Source organism: Pteronotus mesoamericanus, unplaced genomic scaffold, assembly GCF_021234165.1.
Source record: "Pteronotus mesoamericanus isolate MK-2021 breed Mesoamerican mustached bat unplaced genomic scaffold, CSHL_Meso_final contig_182, whole genome shotgun sequence".
NCBI classification, from domain to species: Eukaryota; Metazoa; Chordata; class Mammalia; order Chiroptera; family Mormoopidae; genus Pteronotus; species Pteronotus mesoamericanus.
The window spans coordinates 34,359,909-34,386,886 of NW_026555078.1; the positions used below are offsets into that span (position 1 = coordinate 34,359,909).

Here is a 26,978-nt window from a genome sequence, read left to right on the forward strand (position 1 = left end):
GAACGAAAAAGTCTGGGCACTCTGGGGCTTATATTACAGAGGAGATACAGACAAGAACACACATGGTCCAGAGAGACAAATGCAGAGTGAGGCACATAGTGTCATGGAAGCACAGAAGAGGCACTGCTGACTCTGGAGCCCCAGGAAGGCTTCGCAGAGCTGAAGGATAAGTGGGAGTTGGCCTTGTGAAAAGAAAAGAAAAGAAAAGAAAAGAAAAGAAAAGAAAAGAAAAGAAAGGAAAAGAGAGGAAAAGAGAGGAAAAGAAAAGAAAAGGAAAGAAAAGAAAGGACAAGAAAAGAAAAGAAAAGAAACTCTTTCTAGCAGAATACAAGAGTAGCTTGGAGAACAGAGAAAGAGAGGAAAGAATTTTACCATGGATGAGTCATAGAACAAAGGGGATGGGGAGTGGTGATTGGGGCGTGTTGAGAGATAAAATGGACAAAAAAAGCAGGAACCAGATCCTGTAGAGTCTTATAGGTCACTTTAGGAAACGTGAACTTCATACAAAGAGCTAAGAAAATATGTTGAAAGGCGTTGGAGCAGTCAGAGTGATATAATCGGATTTTGCATTTTAGATAGTTCAATCAATGTAAAAGTTCAGAGAACAGACAGAAGGGTGGGGTGCAGATCCTGAAGACAGGAAAAAGAGTTCGGTGTTGCAATCATTTTAGAAGGAGACTAGGGTGTCCTTGTCTGTGTGTAGAGTGGAAATGTAGACATTTTAGCATGAATGGTGAACCCCATCTTCAAAATAGAAAATGAGGAAGTGAATGAAGTAGGTATCTGTTTGTTTGGACTTTCCTCACCCATGCAAGTTTTTTCCAAAATAGCTTTTATTTGAGAAAATAAAGAAATATCTCTAAAATGTTTCTACTGCATAAGGAGTCCCCAATTTAGGAATGGATTGCAATGTGAAGAAGGGGAAAGACTGGTGGCCTGAGAATGAGGATACTGGGTTCTAGTCTTTAAGTGCTGTTTAGATTGTTTCACTAACTTTGTTTTATCACGTATAAGTTCTTCCATTTCTTTTGTTCATTGTCTCCATTTGTAGAGGTTGATTTTCTTAAACACTCTATGTGTCTTGCCTATGGGCTTATTTTTGTGGTTGAGAGATTCCCTGTTAGATTCTCTGTCACATCTGCCACGTGGTCGGCCTGGGAAAGAGGCAAGAGTTGCCCATGTAACTTGCATGTTGGCCTGCTTTCAGCAAGAGGAAGGACAGGCAGTATCACCTGGCAGCGCACCTTGCTGGTTGGTCTGTTAGATGTTGGTGGTACTCATTCCCTCCTATGGTCATGCGGACTACCTGCTGCCCTGTCTCTGACCTGATGGAGCCTGGAGGCAAACATCCTATTATTGCGGCCCAGCTGCTGTTGCTGTGGTATCTACACCCTGTCTGTTGCCCTGGACCCCTTTCTGCTGCAGGTTTATGGAGCATCCAGGTGTACATTCCCATAGTCTGCTCCCACCTCTCAGATGAGTCTGGACTACAGGTATTCAATTCAACTTCCTCAACTTTCATTGTTTAAGTTATTTATGACCAAACTCTTTCCTTAAAAAAATATTTTATTTATTTATTTTTAGAGAGATGGGAAGGGAGGAAGAAAAAAGAGGGAGAAAAACATCGATGTCTGAGAGATACATTGACTATTGCCTCTTGCACGCCCTCAACTTGGGACCTGGCCCCCAACCCAAGCTTGTGCCCTGACTGGGAATTGAACCAGCAGCTCTGGTTTAGCAGGCTGTAGCACAATCCACTGAGCCACACCAGCCAGGGTCAAACTCTTAATCTAGTTTTTAAGCACAACTACTTCCAGGAATTTCTTTTTGAAATGAAAGTCTCCATTCTCACCCAACCATCCAGATACCTCAGAAGCCAACCCTGTATTGGTCATTGGGATTAGTGTTTAATCATTCATCTTTGTGACAGTGAGATAAGAAGAGGACCTGACAGTCTGCTTGGGGAGCAGGGACAATTTATTCCTTCACATTGATTTCTTCTTAATATCTGAGTGGGAAGTTAGACGTTTGCCTCCAAAAGAATATTCTTAAGTTGTTGGGAAATGGGTTACTCAATGTCAGAAAAAAGGATCTCTGCTTGGTTTTTGGAGTTTGGCATTATATAATCCCCAGAGGAGCCAATTTCAAGCCCCTGGCCTGGCAGAGCTGCCTCCACAAGGGCTGAGAAGCACTTTAGTTCCAGGAAGCTGGAGAATTTATGGACCCCTGCGCCCAATCCAACTGAGCAGGAGAGGAGCCAGCCAGGCACAAAACCTGACCGGGCTACAGCTGGGAAGGAGGGATTCCACGAGAGGGAGGGTCAGCTGGAGGGGCTGAGTCATTAGTACAGAGAGTATCTGAAGGGCTCCAGAATTCTCCTTAGGTCTTGGTGGTGATATGAAATTGGGCTTTGATCCTCTGCACAGGGGCAGAGAGAGAAATCTCTGAAAGAGATTTCAATCAGAGGCTAGACTCTGTTTCATGGGAAAGAATTGCAAAGTTCAGAAAGATAAAACAGAAAACTTTTAAAGTTCTCTCTCTTTTTAGCGGATGTGTCTCTGTCTATTGAGATACAAGTTACATGGGATTTAATAGTTAAGAAATCATTGTTTTATTTTCAAGAAGCTGGATAAAAAGATTCAGGACCACTGAACATTTTCTAAAATTTAATGTATGTGGTCTACACAGGGGTGAGGGTGGGAAGGTGGAGGGGGGTGACCGGGCGGGAGGGATTAACCACGGTGCTTAAACGTCAGAGCCCTCAGCCACAGAGAGTCCCCTGCCGGGACCCTGACAGTGTGCTCCCCTTGTCGTATCAAATGACATTCAAGGGCGTTTTGAAAAAAGGGGGGGCATTTTGAGATCTGGCTCAAAGCATACAAAATTAAAGATACATTAAGTCTGAGTTCAGTGTAATATGTCAATTTATTACTTTGCAGGCACTTCTGGTACAGTTATTCTAATGTTTGTATATAGGAATGGCTTTCAAGAATGGCCTTTTTAAAGAATTGATATATAACTCATATACCATAAAATCGACCCTTTTAAAGCTTACAATTCAGTGATTTTTGTATATGCACAAGGTTGTTTGACTATCACAGCTATCTAATTCTAGAATATTTTTGTCATCCCCCAAAAGAAACCTCATTCTCTCCCTTATTACCCCCCATGGAGACAAGCCAGTTTCTAATCTTGTAATCCTCTCATAATCTATTTTTTGTCTTTATGAATTTGCTTATTCTGGATATTTTATATAAATGGAATCATATGTGTGCCTTTTGTGTTGGCTTTTTTCACTTAATACGTTTTTAAGGTTCAACCTGTTGTAGCATGAATTGGTACTTGATTCCCTTTTATGGCTGAAATATTCCATTTTGTTCTCCGTTCATCAGCTGATGGACCTTTGGATTGTTACCTGGAATGGTCTTCCTAACCAACGTGCTAACTCATCCAATATGAAGGTACAAGGCCAGTGGGAGTATCATACTATGAGCACGGCCCAGGGTGCCTGGCGCCAGATGTGAAAGGGTTGTAGGGGAACCAGGTTTGAAGTACATGGAGTCAGAAGTTACCATGCTAAAGGAATGACTAAACCTATTTATTCTCTCTATAGAGAATGATATTATAAAACTCTCAAATAAAGAGACCACCCAATTATTTGCAGCAAAAAAATGTAAAAAACATATTATAGAGGTGTGTCAGGTAGTTAATTAAAATATCTTACTTTTCTGGATTTGGGATATGTTTGGTAATTATCAATTTTTTTCTAAACTTGTAACTTGTGGTTTATTTTATTTTATTTTATTTTTTAATTGTTCCAATACATTTGCCTCCATTTACCTGCCACCACTCTCTCCTGTCCCCCCCTACCTCCCCCCCTTGCACCTTCACCACCTTGGCTTCGTCCATGGATTTTCTCATTTTAAATAAACATTTTTTAATCTAATTTTATATTTGTAATTTTGCATTTTTCCTTAAAGGAGGACCCCCAAATCATATATATATATATATATATGCTAGAAGCCCCTAAAAACCAGGATCCACTCTGCCCTAGGGCAACACTTTCAACCCACTTTCTCCATCATATACTTAGAGCTTGTGTGAAGGATTTCCTCCAGGGAGTTATACAGCAAGCTGCTGATTTTGTTGTTGTCCACTCTTTTCTTTCTCAGCTCAGGAGCACTTTTAGGAGAAACTAGCTCATGAAACACCATCATTAAATCTACAGTACCTTGAAGAGTTGCTGTGATTTAATATTGTTCAGCAAATATTCCCCTCCCTGCTCTACTCTCCTGGGAGGTAAAGTCTACTTCCTTCTTTTTCAGGTAGGGGGCTGCACCATGTGAGTCACTTTGGCCAATGAGATGTGGACAAAGACACCCATGTGACAGTTTGAGCACCAGCTTCAGGAGCTTTGCAGGTTACCCCATTACATCACAAGACTGTAGTCTACCAGTGTGGGTCCTGGAAGAAGACGTGCAGGAGAGACCTGCATCCTGAAAGCCCATATTCACCTGAAAAGGAGACACTGCTGCTGACCTGCAGACCAAGAGTGAAAAACCAGCATTTGTTATTCCGAGCCACTAAGATAGGGGTTCTCAACAAAGTGGAGTTGCAGGAGGAGCTAATGCAGTTGCCCATTTCCAATCTGAACAGAAGATCTAGCATTTATCTTGCAGGAGGCAGCTGAGCTTAGTCTCCAAGCTCAGACCTCCAAGGTCTCTGACAGTAAGTCCAATACCTCACCTTTCCAGGTTTCCGCTTCCTTCCACCTTTCAGGGAAATGCGTTTCTGGGTTAAGGTCATGTCTCCTTTTCCCCTCCTCCCTTCAGCTATAATTTTAAGTACAAATGAAAATTATTTCACTGTTTCCACTCTCTATAATAGCATTTTTGTCATTTCAGTTCAACTCCTTTCAGATGTAGCTAATCACACTTCCCCAACCCCTCAATTTGGCAACCCAATCAAAAATCTAAAAACATCTGGGAACTCTTTGATCAAGTAGTTATACTTTCAGAAATTTAGCCAAAAGAATAATCAGGCAAATATATAGAAATGTATGTACAAGGATGCAAAATATAAGAAACAACCTATATGCCAACCTTAAGGGATAGGTTAAATAAGGTATATATCAATATAATGGAATACTCACACTGCAACTATTAAAAGTGAGTCAGTTAAACTGTGTTTATTGACATAGAGAGGCTTACCAAGCTGAATCAACAGTATAAACTTATTTTGTGAACACAAAATATGTACGTGTAGAAAGATATATGCCAGTTATTCATAGTGGTTATATGTGGTTGCTAGAACTATGGGTGACTTTTATTTCATTGTGCTTATTTTTTCCTCTTTTGCTAACTATATTTCCTAATAGTCTGCAAAAATGTGTTTTACTTTTGTAGAAAAAGTTAAACAAATGTGTTGTTTTTGATCCCACAACTGTTTCAAATGAATAGAGGACCTCTTTTATTTTTCTCTCTCTTTAATTTTTAAATTTATTGCAAATAAATAAACACTCAGGGGTTGGGGATAAATGGAGTTTAACACAAAGAAGATGACATGGATGGTGAGGGAGATGGCTCTGTCCATCAAGGAGAGAGCACAGGTCCAGACCTGCTTGTACAGAGAAAGGGCATGAAATGCAAGGTTACCAGATGTAGGTGGGCAGGGAAACATGCACTTCCCTCTGCACCCTTCCTGTAACAGTTAAGCGGTTTCTGATGAGCTTGGGATTTGCATTTCCTGAGGGAATACAAGTCAACTCAAGATGGAAGCAATGGTCAATCCCTATCCCCGGAGGCCCGTAGGTTCTCTTTAATACAGAGTCCTGGTTGGGGACAAGGGACAGATCCAATTGATAAAATTTTCAGTTCATTATATGTTGCCCATGCAAATCAGGAGTGAGCCATGTTTTGCTGCTCGAGGATCAATTTAGGGAAACTCTTTAAGTTCCTGAGAGGCTAACGTGATATGCAGATGTTCACACAGGAAGCGAGCGAGTCGTGAAATCAGAGTTTGACTTTCAGCGCATATTCTACCCAAGTCATTTCAGTAATTTCTGAGAAGACTGATGACGGTGGCAGCAGTGACAAAATTTAACTCAGAGAAAAACGCCACCCTCAGCTCAAGCATCTGTCTGAGTCATCTGGAACCCCACACAGATAGATGGTCCCTAGAAAAACGGTGGGATGCTTCATGAATTTGCCTGTCATCCTTGTGCAGGGGCATGGTAATCTCTGACCCGGTCCAATTTTAATACTTGCATTGCCGAAGTGAGCGCAAGAGGACCGCTTATTGGCGACCATGGCATGAGCTCTCTACCTCTTCTAGGGAAGGGGCGATCCCAAGTTCAATGTTCCCATCTGAAGCAAGCGATGTAAAGAAATAAAATCAATAAAGTGAAAATGATAAAATACAGGAAGGGAGATATCACAGCAAAATGTTAAAATTGTTAAACAATCAGGTGAAAGAGGTCACACAGTAAGCCTGTTCAAACAATGGAGGTTAGACTGGCAGTGGAGAAGAGAGCTGCACTTTTGGGGCACTTCTAGTGGGGCTGAGCAACCCTACTGGAGAGCCACAGGCCCTTGGGCTTGATCCCATGGAACAGAGGAGGTAAACTAGTGGAGTGCTGGAGGAGCCAATTGCATGCGTCTCGTCTTGACGAATTCATTGAAATCAGCTATGGTGCAAGTATTTACACCGTAAAAATCAGCAAATGCTATAAATCAGGGATCTTATCCTCAGAGAACTGGTTGTAAATGTTTACCAGCACATCGCTGAGACAAACCATATACTCTTTCAGGGAAAAATCTAGGGACTGTCAAGACGTCCTGGTAGAAGTTCAAAAACATACAAATCCTTCCCAAATCACTTCACCTCACTACCCTGCCCTACCCACCACAGTGCCCCAGGGCTCTCAAAAAACCCACCTCCCGAACACTGGCTTGTTATGCCCAAGCAGGAAGTCCCCAAGGGTCAATTAGGCCTGAAAACAGGGTACATTCTCAAGGAGAGCAAAAGAATGAATAAAAATTTGACTCCTGCCATGCACAGAGCATGCTATGTCTAAGCACAAAGTGAAACTTAAACTATCCCTTTGAACGTACAAGGAAGATATAAAGGAAATTAAAAAGGTCTTTAATGGCACTTGAACTTGTAGAAGAGCAAATCTAACTTCCTTTATACTTTTTTCTCTGACATCTGCAGCTCTGTCTTGAGTAGAATTGCAGATGGTCTTTTGTTACTTTTTTTTTTTAAATGTCTGGAGAAATAGCTCCTCTTTCAAAGTAGAATTATTAAAATAATTCCAGGTAAGATGTAAAATCTTCCACTTTTCCCAAGCCAGCAATTCTTTCTGCATTATCATAAATTCTCCAGTGCAGCTCCTTCCCTCCCCTGGCTGTACTCTTACAATAATGTGGCTTCAAGGGATGGATTCCTTCTCACTGGGTTTCTATGGGACAAAAAGGCAAGAAGTTGGGGACGAGAGAGTGATAGACAGCTCCATCGAAATGACATACAATTTCATTGTCTACTTTACACAGTTGTCATTTTTTATGTTGTTGTCTCTCAGTCTTGTATCTATGTATGATGGGTTGGTGCTGTCTGTGATATCCCTTTAAGAACAATTAAAAGTTTAATTAAATGGCAATAATATATAGAGAGGAATGAAAAAGGAAAGCTCCAGATCCTGAGCATTTAAAAAAAAAAACAAAACCTCTGTAATTTGGTGAAAAATAATGATTCAATATTTCCATTATAAAAGCATCCGTGCATATTAAAGAAAATTTAATGGACACATAGGAAATAATAGGAATCCCCAGAGTCCCATCATCCAGCCACGATGGCTGTTTACATTTTGACTGGATTGTCTCTAACATCTGCGTGTGTGTGCGCGCGCACGTGCACTTCATCAGATCTACAGCAGAAGATGCAAATGGGTAACCACTGGTCCAAAAAAGTCTGTCATGTCTTATTTGGCCCATGCAATATATTTATAATTTAAATTAGACTTTAACATGCAAAAAGAAAATCCAGATTTAAAAGTTTTCTTGAAAAACTGAACCTGCCACCCAAAATGGCAGGAGCTGAAGGGAGGCTGCCACCCTTAGAAGAGGCAGGTGCCTGACAGTTTGAAAACTGTTCCAATGCAGTTTTTTAAAAAAAAATTTTTCCTTATGCTGCCAGTTTGGCTCCTGTATGTGTTTTAAGTTTGATGCCCTTGATGTGAAGTTTCGGGGCTTTTTAAATAATTGCACTCATTTGGTATATACAGTTTTAGGCTCAGCTCTTTTCTTTAGGCAATACATCATTACCCTTTCTGTATGTTTTCTCCAGTGTACATACAGTTGTACATATAAAGTACGTAAACATATAAAGAGGAAAGTATTATTTGGAATATTTCCTTCCAAATTCTTTAATGCAAATCTCCTTTTTAATAGAGGGAATCATACTGTAATACAATTTTCACTTTTCCTTGTATTATAAATACCTGCACTCCTTATCAGCTACATGAAGCTTAGTTAGACTACATGACTTAGTCTTCCCTCCAGGGCTGAATATTTAGGTGTTCCTTTTTCTGTCATAAATGAATATTTTTGTGCTGAAAGCCTTTTTTTATTATTATTAAAGATTCTTATGCTAGGATATATTAGTAGAAATTGGCTATGCAGTTAAAGGATACAAGAAATTTTAAGGCTCTTGGTGCGTGTTGTCAAGTTATATCCCAACAGGGCTACCCAGTGTTCTGATTTGCACACTCACTATGTGAGAATATGTTTCCTGACAGCTTACATAACATTAAATATAATATACGTTACTGATTTGATACAGAAACATGGTAGCTTTTGGTTTTAATTTGCATTCTTCTTCTCCCCAAGAACCCAAGTTTGTCTTTTGAAAAGAGAAGAACACCAAGGAAAGAGAACCCCTAATTGCAAAGGCAGCTGTGGGACAGCCAGGGCAACGAAGATGGGGACAAGTGTGAAAGGCAGAAACCCAGAAATCCCCAGTGGACGCAGAAGGAGCCAGGAACAGGGGCAGCATGAAGACGGGGCGAGGCAAAGGGGTGAAGGCATGAGAATCAGCTCTGAGAAGACCAGAAAGGCTTAGACAACTGCCTATGACCCAGACCTCAGGGCTGAAGCCCTCAAGAGCTAAATCCACAGGAAACTGATTTTTTCGTGTTCTAGTGTGTTGTGTTTTCAGGTCCAAAGTCATAATGAGGCCAGTAGTCTTGGGACCACTTTAAATTTTCCACCACAGGTAATTTCTCCATTTCTTTATCCTTCTTCCCAAATCACCTTACCAGTTTAAAATCCTTCCTGAGAAAGGATTTGTCCAGGACTTAGCGCTCTGAGTCCAAATCATTTACTTAACTCACAGAGGCATGTAACCAAACTAGAAACCAGGTACTACCACTGACGTGGACTGTGGAGCCTGAATGAACATCACCCAGGACAGGAAGGAGAAGTCAACGTGGCCAATCAGAATTCAGAGCCAAGGGCAACATAGGGAGTGGCTGGTGCTCACTGCCTGGAGCTATTTATTATTAAAACAGAATAAAAAAATCTTTTCATATTTTTTTCTGTGAACATTTAATAAAGGCAAAGTTTGAAGGGAAAAGGGAAATATGAAAATATGAAACCTCATATGAATAAATAAATATACTTAGTTATAGTAATCTCTAATCAAACTTGAAGGGATCAGTTGTTTCTAGATTTAATTTGAACTTTATTTCGTTAAAGGCATTTTTATTAGCTTCCTCTTTTGGGCTTTAGGATTTGACTCTAGTGATCTTGCTGCCTACAATACTGAGAGGGAGGAGCATCAAAGTTATAATTGTTCCTAGCTCACAATATATTAATATAAGTATTGATCTCTACACTAAGGATCAAAACTTGCCAAATTTAGCCTATTTTTGTACAGTTTGCAAGCTAAGGATGGCTTTTAGATGTTTAAGTGGCCAGAAAAAAAATCAAAAGGGAAATATTTTGTGACATGTAAAAATTATATGAAATTCAAAATTCAAATATGAAGTCCATAAATTCAGCTGTTTTGGAACGCAGCCATGCCCATTTGCTTATGTATTGTCTACAGCTGTTTGGTTTCTTCTCCTTCTCCTTTTCCTCTTTTTCCTCCTCCTCCTCCTTCTTCTCTTCGCCATAGTGACCAAATTGAGTAGTTGCAACAGCGACCGTAAGCCTTGCAAAACCTAAAATATTTACTCTCAAGCCCTTTACCGAAAAAGTTTGCTGACTGCTGCTATTTGTATTTACATACATAGCTTTAACCAATTTTATACCCTTGCCAACGGCTTCTATCAACAGTAGAAGATAAGAGAGATGTACAACCTGACTTGAAGTCAAGTATTGAACTTCTGTTGGCCAAATTTGTAGATGCCACTAAATCAGACGGGATGAGGAGGGAGTTGTTAATCTAGTGTCAGAAAAAGAATGAAAGATGAACAGGATAAGCGATTAAGTTGAAGTGGGCTTTTAGGGTCTAAATGGAATGCTGCATGTCCAGAAGGAGGAAAGCCTGAGGCAGAGGATGGCGTTAACATTCTGAACAATGTCAAATTGTAGTGTGGAACAACATCACTTTCTCAAGAGAAGTGAATATGGACAAGCTTTTGCATGGAAAATGGTCAAGTCAACTGTTGTGTGTAAACTGGGGAGTAAAGAAGCAGCAGCTCTGATACCGTAGAGGCAGGACTGGATATAAAACAGAAGGCTTAGTCCTTAGTGGCCGGCCTTGCCACTTACTAGCCATGGACTTGAATCTATCGAAGCTTCTTTATCTGATTAATAGAAATAATACCTCCTTAAGTAATTCTTGAAGGAACTAAATAAGGTAATACTAAAAGAGCTTTGCAAACCCTGAAACACAGACAGATGTGGGACCATGTTATTGCTAGAAAGCCCAGCTGTAACAACGACTATTCTCGAAGACTGAAAAATATTCCATACAGTGTCTTAGGGCTTGTGCACTGCACAATGGGTTGCAGCCAAGTAGGCCAGTGGGGGCTTGCCAAGCTGCCCTGGCTGAGGCTGAATTCATCAGGAAAAGGAGGGTTCTTTTTCTCACGCTGAGGCATCTCCTGCTTATCAAAACGTGCACCCACCCAGAGGATGTACATTTCCACATTCATTCTTATAAAGGTGCTATTTAGGTTTCCCATATTTACATGTCAATATACAGCAGCATTGTATACTTCAACAGTGGTCAAGGGATGATGCTATATAGTTATTTTCCATCTTCCTCAGAAGAGAGAATATTTGCTGAATTTGCAGCAAAGAAGAGCTCAATCAGAAAAAGAGAAGCTTTCTGTTGATCTAAGAGAGCTCTAACATTAGACTACTTGAGGCAAGAACAGAACATCTATCTTTGCAAACTCTTGCAAAATAGAACACCTAAGTGTCTGCCTTCTCAATGTCTCCCTAACACTCCTGGTTTTCGGATTCTCACGTTATCCTGAGATAGGAAAACACAGAGACTGCCAAGTGGCTTCCCTGTGCGTCACTCATCAGAAAACAAAATGGTTTCTTTTTCCTAATTAAATTTGTATTTATCAGGCACCAAACTGTGCGGCATGGTGATGACAAGTAAGGAGAAAAACATACAAGGAGTGTTTGAAACTTTTTGGAGTCTTTACAAATATCTTATGTCCTGTGCATATATCTTATTTATATTTTCCCTGACATTTACTGATTAATTAATTTAACTTTTTAACCTAGTTTGTAAGAAATGATTCCCATATGGTGATGCTTCCTCTGCATTGGCAAGGAACACAGCTAATCAGTGAGCAATATATGTCTATAGCAATATAGGCATCAGCAGCACTAATAGTGCCTGCTCTCAGACAGGAATTGAAATAAAAGTAAACAGGTCCGTTGTTGGCCTGAGCCACATGTAACTTTGAATGACCCCAGCATGCTGATCTCTCTTTCACTTTTGGAAATCCTGCATAAATTGTAGCTAAACTCTTCTGGGGTAAAATAATGGCTTCCTTCTCAGAAATACTTTATGCAGAGGACTCTATGCTTTCAAAATTTTTTTTGCAAAGCAATGACCCTGTCATCTATACATCTACACCATAGAGAGCCATCTGATTTTTTCAGTGATGGCAAATGTCCCACAACATGCATCGATGACTGAAGGGGTGCTTGAAAACTTTTAATGTGGAGTAGTTGACATTACATATGCCTTTCTATATTATTTAATCCTTTACAACAGCTCTGTGAGACGTAGACAAATATGGCCCTTGTTTAACAAATGAGGAAATCCAGTTGGGAAAAAGTTAAATATTGGAGGCAAGATCACACAAGAAGTTAGTAGCTAACTACTTCCAGTTTCAACCCATTATTCTTGGTCAGGTCCTCTTTGGGCTACCCTCGCTGAATAGCAAGGAGAAAAAAGAGACTTATTCAGAAACTATTCTGAAAGACAAATAAGCAGACGTCACCACTTCACACTGGATGTAGAGCTACATTGTCTCAGTTAGCCTCTTGCCTGTGCATTTTCTTTTCTTTTTTTAAAATTAAATTTATTGGTGACATCGGTTAACAAAATTATATAGGTTTCAAGTATCTAATTTTTTAATTAGATATTTATTTTTAAAATTATTTTCAGGGGTTTTATGAGTAGAACATAGAATAAGGTAGAAAGATCTTGACCTAATTTTAGTGATTCTCCATTTCTCTAGATTTTTAAACCTCCATTATTTTCATTCCATCAACAGCCAGCAAAGATCCCATTCATTCATGAATGCCTGTCCTTGGGAAATTTATAATCAAGTCAGGGAGGCTGATTATAAATATTCAAAATGGAAAAATATAAATGTAATCCCAGTGTCTAAAACTGGTAAACACAACTGCGGTCCCATTAGTGCGCAAGTCTTGATGGCAGTTACCTATAAAAAGTCCAGTCTCTTCCAAAGCCTTTTTCCCCAAAATAAATCTTGGCGTTTCCAGAGATACTTACTGTGTCTAAGACCTAGTTTTTGTTATTGAAGCAACAGTGGGTGACAAAGCCCAATTTCCAAGCTCCTGCTTCTGACAGCACCCCAGAGGTGTGTCTGTTGACAGTGGAGTATTGCTCTCCCTGCACGAACCCTGCCAGGGTCACGCATGTGGCCACCACCAAGAGACCAGCTGACTGTTCCTTCCAGTGTTAATAATACTTGGTATTGTTCTCCATCTCTACAGGGGAGGGAAGCCAAGACTATTTGTTCAACAAATTTTTATTGAGCAACTATTACATACTGGACACTACAACATCTAGGCACTAAGGGTACAGTGGTGAACAAGGCAAAGTCCCTTTTCTCATGAAATTTATATTTTTAGTAGAGGAGAGAGAATATAAACAAGCTCACAATTTTGCCAAAACAAACTCCTAAAGAAGCAGTTTACCACGAGGGCCTCGGACTCTTTCTAGTGCAGTGTCAACAGTACAGGGCAGATAAAGACAGGCCCTTTATCTATTTGAAATTATCCTCGTGGGATAAGTACAAATATCAAAAGAACATTGGAACCCATTTTTGCATTCAATTTTCAGCCATTTTAGGCCTAATTAGGAGAATAAGTTTCAAAAGATTAGCTTGATCAAGCTAACCAAGTGAGTTTTATCCCTTTTAGTGATTAATTGTTTTGCCTTTTTAAATGTATTTACCCAGGTATTAAAAAAGGCATTAAATGATATTATCAGACTCTATTTGACTGGCAAGTAAATAGTCTAAGGCATTTTTATTATTTGGGGCTATTTTAGCCAACAAATTTATACTAGCTTTGTTGGCAACAATGTTTGTATTTTTAATTTGATATTGGGGCCATTGTCAGAGAAAATTATAGATCATACATTACAGTTCAGGGATCCTTGTGTAAACCAATGAAATTTACTATATTGGACAACTCTTGTTGAGTTACTTTACAAGGTTCTCAGTAAAATGTGAACAAATGGAAGAATGGTTTTGAATACTAGGAGAGACTAAATTACTGTGTCCAAGACCAGATCACACTTTGGTATGGTAAGGACAAGAAAACTATTTCATTATTAAAGAAGAATAGACTTAATGATATCCATTGAGGTGCTATTTAATAGGTCCTAATAACAGTCTGATCTTCAGTGGTCTAATTGTGGAGGAAAAAATCCCAGAGAGAGGTAAAAAAAAATCATGCAATGATTCCTGTATAGCTTTATGGGGCAACAATTGGACCAGCTTGCATAATTAGTCACATGTCTCCTTATCTTTTGATGACCTTTGGTCTCTTTGAGGCTCTAAAAAATATCAGTTACATCAGCTAATTGGTTGGTGCCTAGAATCCCATTAAAGCATACAGATGTGCCACAGCTGAAAATATATATATATTAGTGAATATTGAGGCTTTATATCAAATTTAATATTTAGAAAATGTGGTGGTTACTGATATTCTTTGGAAAAGGCAAATTTAGGTCAGAGAATTTTATAGAAAGTAAACAATTACGCAGAGAGAGCAAAAGAGGTTAACACAAAAGGAAAGAGATAAAGAAGAAAGAGCAATAAATCTTAAGTCCATGAGAAGCCCTTTGACCCAGTCATAGGTATTCATGCAAAGGTATAGAAAGGAAACTGTCTATACTTGATGTCACCTTTTTCATCCATAGAGGGTTGGGAAGGAAGCTGGTGATTTCCAGAGGCTATTTACTTCTAGAGACCTTTTGGTGAGCCTTGCACCAGATATACAATGGTCTAGATTGTGGGGTCCAGATGGAGGATCCTAAGAGTGTTTACCAGCAAGCATGTGTTTAAGATGTATGCCTTGGAACTTAAGAACAGTAGTTTTGTTTAAAAGTACTGAAAAAGACCCTTTTTCATGTAGTTTTAAGTCTCATTTTCATTGGAGTCTGGTTGAATATATTTGGTCTTCTAAATCTGTATCATGTGGTGGTGAATTCAGCCATGTACCTTTTGGAATTTCAGCTCACATCTGTTGTGCCTATGACTACATGTCAACCCAATCATATCTGACAAAACCAGGATGTTCCAAAGGGCATCTGTCAGAGAAACAATCAAGTCAAGATTCACAGGACTTTAGATCCCACTAAAATGGAAAACCAAGATAGGTTTGACTGTAAAATACCATTAGCTCATTTTATGTTCTTAAGAGTTTCAGAAATAGTATGTAAATGATTCATTTAAAATATATATTTCCATATTTTAACTGTAAAGTGAGATTTTTAGAAAATCACCTGAGTTTTCCTGGATTATGGTAATTATAGATAAGGCAAGATTTGATCACCTATTGAGACTCTCAGGTAAATTTTTCCTACCCATAGTTTTGTAAAGTCTGAATCAATTTGACCCTTCCACTATCACTTGGATTATTTTTTAGTGCCTATGTATAAAAGCCTACAGATGTGGTTTGGGAAGACACCCGAGGATGTGAAAAAATTTTGAAGTAGTCAATATCTTTTCTTTCTCATGGAGTAAATTGTTATATTTGAGTAAATCTGTTTTTTTTTTTTTCCAGAAATCAGATTGAGTCTTTTAATGATAGTAACACCAGTAAGAATTATCTGTTTTGTTTAGTTGACTGATATATTTTCTTTTAGAACGGGCTTCAGTCTTAATTTCTGAGATTTTCTTTGACGGTAATTGGAGTGTGCTAATGAGTAGATATTAATCTCCTTTTTAAAAATTTGATTGGGATGTCCAAAGAAGCTAGAAAAACCCTGTTTTAAAATTAGTATGTCAAAATCATGAACAATGTTAACAACATTTTTATACCTGTCTTAATTGGGGAATACTCAGGTCAGAGCTATCTGAGCACAGGAAGCTATTGGTAACAGAATATTTAGAGTATGTTATTCATATAGCACAAAATATGCATTGACTCTTCCTAATATATGAGTAATTATCAAATATTATAATATTTGGGTTGTCATCATGGTTGAACATCAGTCAAATCATAACAGGGCATACTTTCAGTAGTTCCTATATATTGTGAGTTTCACTTATGTTAGGAAGGGAAGGTAGAATTACAAGGTCCAGATCAGAGCAGCACTTAACCTGGTTAAGACAGCACAAAAAGTCTATAAATAATAATCAGCTGACCTAAAGTGTCAGTTATTGTTGGGCTGTCTCCAGCAGATAAACAAAGTTAATAAACTTCAGATGAAGAGTTGAGAAAAACATAAGCAATGGGCTTATGATAAGCTTGTAGTGTTGAATAAGTACCATTAAAACATAACCCTGCCCTTAATGCACAAATCGTGAGAAGGAGTTAGCATAAGTCGTAATGTCCAAAGTAGGATTAGTCTAATTTTTGCTTAAGAAACGAAAAGGCTCATTTGACTCCTGGATTTTAGTATCACTCCTTTCATTAAGTGAGGGGCTAAATCTTTTTTGGTACACAGGGACCATCTGGGAAACCTCAAAGATACCTTAGATGTAAAAGAATCTTAACCTAAATTTGAGTTTTGGGTTTAAATTTTGGAAAGACCAGAAGTACTTTTATGTATCAGGGGATGCTGTCAGATGATTTAGAGTGGAGAAGGTCTACAGCCAAAGATATTAGGAAAATATTGGAACTGCACAGGCACATGGTGATGAGGGCCTGTCCTTGAGAATGGAGAGGAAGAAACAGACCTGCCACAGCAAATGAAGTGAGAACTGGCTGGACTTAATGCTTGCCTGAGAGAGAAGGCACGGGAGAAGCCAAAGATGACGTGTAGCTTTTGATCCAGGGTCACTGGGATTAGGAAGGAGACCCCAGAGGTGGTAGTCTGGTGGAGCTGAAGTTAAAAAAAAAAAAAAAGCAAGGAAAAAGGCAAGCATAACCTTCTGAAAGAGGGGATAGAAGGAAAGATGTATGCTTTCATTCATTTGATACATCGCCTCACTCCACAAGGATCTGAAACCATTTATAAAATTACACAGAATGTAAGTACATGAGGGAATTGGTAGATGGAAAAAATAGGCAAAGGAAATATCAAATCCAGATGTGGTATTAGCACATAGGTTTGTATACCATAGACACTATACTGCGTGTTACTAGGGTGATGGTGTAAATTTGGCTTCAAACTTCTTAATGACCTGTGCAAGCCCAGGAGCACGACCAGTAGAGGATTCCAGCAACCATAAAAATGAATCTGCTGTTTCATAGGAGCACAGCTTTTCACGATACTCACACTTGAATATTTTCCTGTTGTTCACAGAAAAAAAGATGCAGTGATGCAACAGATGATGTATTCTCCTGTCTAATCCCTTCAGGGATTTGAGTAGAGCAAATGTATTACTATATGAATGTTGCTAGCCTTTCCCTTTACCCTGCTCCTTAAATAGTATTTTGGGTTTGCTCACTCAGTTTCTTCTCTTCCTCCAGCACTTAAAGGCAGCTTTGGCTTTGCAGAGTTTTCCCCCTGGATTTTGTTGCTGACCAATTGAGAGGAAAGGGAGAGGAATGAGAAGCCAAGATATGTGTGAACTAAGATTAGGAGAGGACCCTTTCAAGAGTTTTTGGAGGAGAGCTTGCCTTAGGGGAGCCATGAGGCATGAAAGAAGCACAAGGAGAACAAAACGGTTTTAAGAAGCATTGCTGTTGATTGTGTATCTCCTTCATAATGTTTGAAAAATGTTTAATCAGAACGGTTTTATTTTGAAATCTTAGTTTGGTTGTTGGAGGTTTTTTTTGTTTTTCTTTTTTCCTTATGCATGCTGGCACCATTCAGAGACTGAGTCATTATGGATAAATGAGGGGCTGACGGGTGGGAGGCGGACCTGTATTACCGCGCTTCGGCTGTGTGCTAGACTAAATCATTACTGTACATGCGAGCTGAGAGCACCGCTTCCTCTACGATAGTTAGACTGAGAGTAGAGGTAATCTTGAAACATTGGAACAGGGACCAAATTTAAGACTTGATCCATTTGGGGTTGCAGACTAAGAGATACTGCACTGGTGTGTGTTCGCTAAATACAGTTGTTTCAATAGAAATAAAACAAAACAGGAAATCTCAAGAAATGGCCAACTTGAAGTTGGTTTCTATGTTAATATATAGGAGTACCTACTTTCTTAAGAAAACTCCAAGAAGAGGTATAAACCAGATCCACACTCTGCATGGTGGAAATTGTCCCAGTGCTACCTTTAATGATAAGATATTTTTTCATGAGGGCTGCAAAAGCTGAGTTTTCCTAGCCTCTCCTTCCCATGCCTCTACGCCCCCCCCCCAAAGAAGATTCTGGCTTTCACTAATTAGTTTCTTTCCTCCTTCCTTGTTTCCTAAGATGGGTCCTGCTTTTTGGTAGACCAGTTCTTCTGAGGTTCATGATGAAGAACTGATAGGAAAGGGGTGGGATGGTAAAGGACAAAAGGTAGGACCAGTCAGGAATTTTCCAGATTTGGGAATTGAGAGGCTCTGTGGGGAAACTGTGGGGTATGATAGTGGAACACAGGTGGGTTTATTTATTACTTTTTTTTTTTTTTACAATTTTATTGAGGTATAATATACCTCATACATATAATAAACTCCACATATTTAAAGTGTACTATTTGGTACATTTTGCTATATTTAGACACCCATGAAATTATCACAATCAAGATAACGAATTTATAGATGAGATTTTTTTAAATATATTGCTGTGAACGGTGGATTTCCTTTGCTATGTTTAAAAAACACAAGTTAAGAATTCGCATTATTTCGAAATTACTTTTTGGTTGCTGGACTATATTTCTTTGACTTAGACTCCACTCAGATTCTGCGCCATTGCTTCTGTAGGGTTACATACAACACAGAATTTAGGTGGTTGTTTCTTTAATATTCTTCAATTGAAAATGTAACTATGAATGTAATGTTATGGCTGTGGGTGACTTGGGAGAGGGAAGGAGGCATAACAGTACAGCCGTGGTTGCTAGGAAGCCTGTTTGAACCAAGGGCAAAGCTTCTCTTCTCCAGTAGAATGATGAATTATGTGCCATTTGGCAAGCTCCATTCTTAAAACCGAGCTTTGGAGAAATCTTGGACTACAAAGTTAAAAGTAGTAATATTTAGCAAAAACTTGGAGTGGAGATTTCTGGGTTCCTAATTAAAACCATAATGAAATGCTTTGGCAATCAATAGAGCTGAGGACAAAACTATGATCCTCTTTCTGAAATTAAGGAGCCTGACCAGTTGTCTGGACAGACCCTACCTGCTTCCCACTGCTGGATGGCAGAACCACAATCATCCTCAAGAAACAATTCTAGGTCTAATTTATAATGACTCCTGAACTCTAAAGATCCATGGCATGGAACATACCATGTTAGACTGAAAAATTTATAAAGAAGGCAATATTATTTTCCCACAAAAGTTATAGAAAAATCTAAGTAAAATTCCGATGGAACTTCTGATTTTAAACAGTGTACCTTTCTGTTCTTTAATATAAATTAATTGTAAATTTTATCCCCAGGTAAAGCACTTAATTTGACTTGCTGTAATCAAGACACTTTCAGCTGCAAGTAACAGAGGCCCTGACTCAACTGGCCCAAACAATAAAGGATTTATTATCCCATATAAATTATTCACAGCTCCAAAGTTGGTTAGCTTAGTGACTAAAACATACCATCAAGAATACAGGGTCTTTCTAGCTTTCTGTTGTGCCTTACTAGAGTATCAGCCTCATCTTCAGGCTGACTCCTCCCCTATCACAAGATGGCCACAGAACTACTAAGCATCCTATTCTAATTCAACAACAAAATTCCATGGCAATGAAGTCATTCCTCATCGCTGTTTACCTTTTTAAAGACCAGGTATAACATTTCCCAAAATTCCCTCAGTTGGTGCCTTTCATGTCTCATAAGCCAGAACGGTAGCATGTATCTACACCTAAGTGAATTACTAGCCAGATGAATGGGACCACCTGGAGAGACTTAGGCAAATCAGGACATAAAAGTGAGCCACTGGGGGCTCCTAAAACAAAAATCAGGATTTTGCTTGACAAGAAAAAAGAGGGGGCAACCACATCTGTCATGAAGAACTATGGATATAATCTGATTGAATATTAGAAACATATGCCAAAGTTGATTATTTTCATTAAGATCCATTCTTAAGTCATTGTTTCTGGCAAAAATTTATTAGTAAGATTAATAGTCTATAAAGCCCAGTTCTAATATGTCGCAGTAAAACCATGTCCTTTGCATAGAGAATATGTGCTTAAATTCTTAATTGCAGCCATTTAGTCATTAAAATTCAAGTTGAAAAGATGCTGGCATAGAACATCTCTGTTCGTAGTGCTGCAAATGGTTATCTGATCAATTAGAATATCAGTCCTATCAACCCTGAGCCTCAGGAGCTATTAAGATATGTTTTCTATGAGTATAATTACCTAGAGGCTCTGTATTCAGGTTCATGACTATAGATCCACAGGTCAAAGAAAGGTCAATAGCAACTGCAAATAACTTTAGTCATTCCTGTCTTTATAAGGAAACAGCAGGACACATGTCAATAGTAGTCATATCAGACACCAACATCAGGTCTCACCTGGCCTTATTCAAGCCCCCCATGTGGGAGCCAGCACCGGTGTGGCTTAGACGAACATTGTCCAACTGCACTGTGATGGGGCCTCAACTTCTCCACATGTTGTACCCCTCCTGTCTCGAGCCCATAGCTTTCCTGTTGAGGCTGAGATGTGGCACAGACCCCTATTCGGTACTCACATGCAGAAAATGCAGAAGGCAGTAATGCTCCATGGGGCAAATTTTTGGCCAGTAGAAGGGAACTGGTGGATAAATTCTTCCTCCTTTACCCTTACCCAAGACACAATTTATATCATGGTGTTTTAAAGGACAATGCTGATAATAACAAGGCATCAGCTGAATTTAATGGCAAGAAACTCTATTGAGTATCCTTATATTGTCTCTCCTTCCTTCCTGCTTTACTCTCCTTATCTCTCATGCCTGCTACCTGAGATTGCACACTCTAATAAAATAGCAACATATAAAGCAGGTTCAGGCTCTGCTTGCTGGGGAACTCAGGGTAAAATATACCTGTTCCTTGTATAAAATAAGGGGATGAGGAGCCCAGGCTTATAATTAATAATGGAGAAAATTGACATAGTTTAAAGGAGGCAGTTATTTAATACATATATTTAATAAATAAAAATATAATTTGGGAGGGAACACTGCCTTATTTACAATAGGAGAAGCTAAACTCTAGATCCTTCTAGGAAGAGAAGTAGATTTAGAAGGATGGAGTATGTTCTATTCATCCTTTTAGCTGTTGCACCCCCTTTATGCTAACTACATCGTAAACGCTCACTTGACACTTACTGAGTGAAACTGACCAAGATATTCTAAAGTGGTGAAGGGGGAGTATTGTTAGAGACCAAATTGAAGGTAGAGTCAAGAGGAGGAGGGCATTGTGCTCAACTCCTCCTGCTAGCTTGATGATGTTGAGAAAAATCACATTATGTCTCTGATCTTTAGAGCCTCATCTCTAACAGAGAGATGGCATTTTACCTACTGACGGTAAGGTGTAGGCCAGGTAGACACCTTGAGTACTCATTATTTCTGAGTATCAGTGATCTCCGTTCCTTCTCTGTAGAATGAGAGTATTGAATGATATTATCTTTAATGAATCTTCTTGTTCTTAATATGCTATAATTCAGACATTCTTTAGGCTTTCAGAGAAGTATTGGGCAGGGGGCAGAATGTAAAGAGAACTGGGTGAGTGGGAAAGGCCTAGCCCAGTCTCAGTGTTAAAAGTTGGATGATGGTGCAATTAGGACCCAGCTAGGGTGGTCCAAACCCAGCCAAGCCAGGCGGCCTGAGATTGAAAAAAGTCAAGGGCTGGAGAGACCCGGACAGTCAATGTCACTGGGAGAACTGTGAAGCCAAACCTTGGGGGTCCAGCTACTGCATGGGGAGAAACGGATCCAGAAAGAGGTTGGTGTTCGTAGAAAATGGGAGGGGGAGGGTACTGCTGTGTGAGACTTTGATTCAAGGTTCGCCTGAAGAAATAGAATTCGGAAAGTCCGTTAGGAGAAAGAGAGTTAAAGTTTAAGGTCTTGGAGGTGAAAAGTTGCAGTCACTGTGAGGACTGGGAAAATTACACTTGGAAGTAAGTTTAAAAAAAAAAAATCTGAGCTCTAGACACAGCCTATTAATGAGCCGTGCAACCTCTGGAAAAGGATTTCACCCCTTGGAGTCCTGTCAGTGGAACAAAGTGCAATTCAACAGCCCTGTTAGTCTTTCCGATTCCACGGTAGTGGGGCAGCGGTGGCATAACTCATGGCAGGGCTTTGCCAGGGAAATTCTGTGTGAGAATCAAGAGGCAGCTGACCATATACAAACCTTGATTTTTACCCTGCTATAGAGTGAAGAAGCGCACGTGTGCTCCTGCCAGACCCTCTAGCAAAAGGAGGAGGTGCATGGTGGAGATAAAGAGGAAGTGATACTGTTTCCAAAATTGACATCAAGGAAAAAGCTCTGCGGAGAATCTGAGAATTTGGGGAATCATTCCCTGGAGCCCATATGCACAGTTCTCACTTACATGAGGTACAGTTACATGACTGACAACTTGATTCTACCAGCGAACGACGCCTTGCAGAAAGAGTCCATGAAGGAAGTTCCGGAGCGGTGCCACCTGCCGGGCCAGCTCCCGGCAATGAAAGCAGTCAACATTCCAGAGAAGCCTTCTGATCTCTTAATGTCTTCCTTGTGGAAATGCCCTTAGCTCCGTTCTTTCAAGACTGCATGTCTGAAAATACCCTAGATGAACTGAATATTGCAATACTGTACAGTAAACTATACGAGCGTCACCTCAGAAATTCTATAAATTCTGTAGGACTCACGGCCACGTCACAGCAGAGATCATGTGTCCCATTCTTGAGTTTGAGGCTGATAAATGCGATCTTATCTTCACTCTTAACTCTTCCAGCATGAAACTGAGCAAAGGTGACCAGAGGTCCTCTGCTGGACCTGTAGCAAGGTCTCTCCCAAGGGGCTGCATCTGCTGGTCCAAGCAGAAGACTTCCAACAGAGGAAGAGAGTAGAGGGACGCTATGGAGTATACAAGCCTTTGAGGTTGCGGGTGACGGCAGTGGGGGAGGATGTGTTTTATGAGCATGAGGTAGGAATGATGTGCTGGCATTCAGCAGGCAGTTCCATTGTGGCTTGTTTTAAGCGTACACAAAGCTGAAGGAACAAGAAATGAGGCACATTGTGTGGATTGCAGAATGCATCTCACGAAAACATTCAACTAAAATTAATAGCTACATTCCTGTTCTACAACCCAGCATGGGGCCTTAGGGGCAGAAAATCATAAATGTGAAGAGGACGCTATTGAGGAAAATAAAAGGAGTTGTGTTAGATTATCTAGGTTGCACAGAAGGAAGCCACAGGGCCCCTTTGTGAATTGCAGACCCAATGGAAGCACAATAAACCAACCCTGAAACAAAGTTCTCCTTCCTCCTGCACCCCTCCCAACACACAGCTTTAAATCTTGGTTCCACATTTATGTCTCACTCTTCACCAAGCCTTAGGCATTATTTTTAATTAACTCTTTGGTACTTTCCCTACTCCTATTTTGTTGTGTTAAAAATCAAATCTAACAAAAGTATTTTACTCTTGATTTAAAAAAAAAAAAGAGGAAGGATGAAACTTCCCAGAAACATTGAAGGACCTGCAAGGAGCCATTTTTTCCACATTCTTCCTTCACCAGCTTATGGGGCGTGGTTTCCGGGGCTCCACCAGCGTACTTAAGTCATGTTTGCTCTCTCCCTTTCCTGCCGCACCCCTGCATGCCCTGGCAACAGAGTGAAAAATTACTCAACAGCCCTTCACCCAACTTCCCAGCTGGACTGCCTTGAGCCACTGCAGTGGTCCTCTGCCAAGGGCATCAATAGGAGGAGGGTGACCAGCTACTCCCTTAATGATGAGGGAACAGAGGGTGAGGCCTGGGAGGGGACAAGGAATGTAGCCCTGTGGTTGTCTGGGCCATTCCTACAGTATGGCAAGGGGGACCTCAGGCCCAAGGCCTTATCCACGTGCCTCCAAACCACAGAGTTTTATATTTTGGATGTTCTTTTCCTCTGGGCTCTGTGCATTTGGATATTTTGAAGACTTTTACATGCCAAGTTTTTAAGCTACCTTTTTTAAAACAAAACAAAACAAAAAGGATGAAAGCCTGAGATAGTCTGAAGAGGAAGATCCTCTTGTTGGCACTATATCAAATTCTTTTCGCTGGGGGAGGCCAGCTGTGGAGGCAGGGTGGGGTGGGTTCATAAAGGTTGTAGCATGTTCTGGTTTGGGGCCTGATATTGTTGACAAATGCTCAGAGGAGACTCAGAGCACTTAGATTTTTGGCTTTAAAACTGTCTTTGTTTAGATGTTCATATTTGTTTAAATATTTTCTCATGCAGAAACAATAAAAGAAATTAAATAGAATTTTTTTCCATGAAACAAATTTTTTTCCTAACCTAGGCTCATATGTCTACTCTAAAATCACAGTCGCGTTTAATATATAAGTATGAAAAATAAGTGAAATATATAGGATCCAGCTAAGTTTTAAAATACACCAGACTTTTTACAATAATAGTAACAACGATTTTCAGTTACTATTTGAGGTTGGGTCCCAGGTCCTATTCTACGTGTTTCATGTGCCTTATCTCAATATTTTCAACAGTCTTTAAATGATGTATTATTATCCCTATCTTAAAGGCAAGGAACCAGAGAGCCATGGCTCAAGAAGCTTGCCTAGGGTACATTAACAAGCGTCAGAGTTAATGTTTGTGTCCAAACCAAGATTTGTTTGACTTGTAAGCCTGATCCCCCATCAGTGGTGTGTTGGTGAATGTTCACAACCAGCTCTCTGGTGGGGGAGGGCAAGACCTCTTTATAGTGTTTGCCAATTTACTGTAGTATAAATATCCCCAACGTGGCTGATTTCAAGCTACTAATTTGATCTCACTGAACAGAGTTGAGAATACACACAATCCACGCATGCTGGTACCAGCTGTCTCCAGCACACCATAGCTTACCTTGTGTATTATGTTGTCATTAAATACATTTTGGGGACTGGGGCAAACTTGTGTCACTCATCATTGAGTAGCAAGGTCCACCGTTCCTCTGCTCTTTGTATTCACGTACACTTATTCTTGTAGGGTTCCTTCTTGGAACACTGTTTTACGGTAGTGGCAAAGCACTACCGTAAAGGCTCCACTTGCATTTTCTCACCTGATTTTCCCTACAGCCATTTGGAGGAGACTGCTCTTGTTTTCCTTATTTCACATGGCGAGGAAAGAGAGGCTCAGTGAGTTGAAGTCTTTTGGTGAAGGTCACACAGCTCACGAGTGAGTGAGGTGTGGCTGGCCTAAGACTAGACCTGAGTCTGTGAATCCTGCAGATAGTGAACTTTTCAGGAGGAACTGGGGAGCAAATAAGATGCTGGAGAGAAATAATGTTAGCCAAGTAAGATTGGACATAGGTGAAGTTTTATCTATGTAATGTCCAAAAAAAAGGTATTGGTCACTTGAGTCTGGATGACAAGAAACATCGGAGTGATTAGCTGTGCTTTTAATTTTTTAAATGCGGATAATTGGGGGAAAGCAATTGTGGTACAATGAAAAGTATATGGAGGAATTGAAGGACCTGGTTTGAGTCATTCTCAGACAATGGACAGTTCTGTGATCTCGGATGCGTCCCTTGACCCTTCCTAGCTTTGACTACCTCATTTCCAAAATGGTTGAATAGGCACCAGCTGAGACCATTTAAGTGCATTGTGTTTAGGACCCAAATGTTTGTATAATATTAAGTTTGGGGGTTGAACAGATACAGCTGAAAAAAAGGAACTTCTTTTTGTTCACAGTCTTTGAGCTTTCAGGAAAAATGTTAAAACTTAAGAATTAGTTCAGTTACTGTGTAATTTGGAGTTTGATAATAAAAATAATGATACACAATTTTTAAATCTTTAGTTTTATGGAACTAAAAAGTTGTGAATTTATGGATGAATATTTGGAACCAATCTTCTCCAGGAGGACTTGGTCTAGTTGTTTTATTTGGTTTCTCAGATTTCTGGTTCTTGCTGATTTTAAGGTTAGAAGAGAAAAACCACCTGAATCCAGGTGAACTAAATTGTTGCTCCAAGTTCCTTCTTAGGGTTGTCTCGCTAAACTCACTTTGTGTGGAGATGGTAGATGTATCTAGCCACAGGCTTACGAAAGCTTTCTCATACATGCAAATCAAAAGCAGTATTAAGACTTGATGCTTAAGGAATCCTCTACATTCTCCTTTGACCAGAAGGAATGTTGAGAAATAAAGTATGGCTCTGTTTCCCCATGGATATGATAAAGTCTGAGACTTGCAAAAGAGCTTAAGTAGTACAACTTGTGTAAGAAGAATTCTTTGGGTGCAGTTAGTATAAACAAAGGGTCCTTGGCACGAACAGAGAACTAAGCAGCTGCAAGAGATTTGCTTAGAAAACCAAAAGATTAAATACTCTTAGGAGAGAGAGAGGAAATACCCACTAAATTCTCTATTTTCTTTTTTCTTTCCTATTTCTGTATAGCACTTCTAGGATTAAATATGCCTGTCTGTGGCTATAAAATCCAAAAGAGTTGTCTACTTAAGAATAACCATATTGTCAGCATTTTTTCTTTATCTTCCTAAATTTAAACAACTATATGGATATGAAGTTAAGTCACAAGAAATACGTTATTTACATTCTTTTGCCAGCATATCTATTCTCAATGAGGTCATCAGTAAAAGGTCACTGATAGTAATTTAACCCCCATGAGAATATTATGAGTAGGTGGGGATCATTAATACAGAAAGGAACTACCTTGAGATGAAATAATTAAAAGTACATACCAGAATCAGTTTATTACAGAAAAACCTTGGTCTTGCTATTTCTTGTGATACAGCAGATAACCATATGCCAAGTTTCTTAAGACATAAACATGAAATTAACTGGGCCCTGTTTCATATTTCCACATCATTCAACTGGTCACATTTTTCTAAAGT

At 39.6% G+C, this 26,978-nt stretch overlaps 1 non-coding gene and 1 pseudogene across 1 annotated transcript; one reads left to right on the forward strand and one right to left on the reverse strand.

The window, feature by feature from the left end:
* Positions 1-23,267, forward strand: part of LOC129065688 (V-type proton ATPase subunit d 2-like) — a 97,858-nt pseudogene extending 74,591 nt beyond the window's left edge.
* LOC129066121 (U6 spliceosomal RNA) lies at positions 6,181-6,283 on the reverse strand. Its single transcript, XR_008528655.1, has one exon. It is a non-coding gene; the product is annotated as a U6 spliceosomal RNA (small nuclear RNA).
* Positions 23,268-26,978: the final 3,711 nt, after the last annotated feature.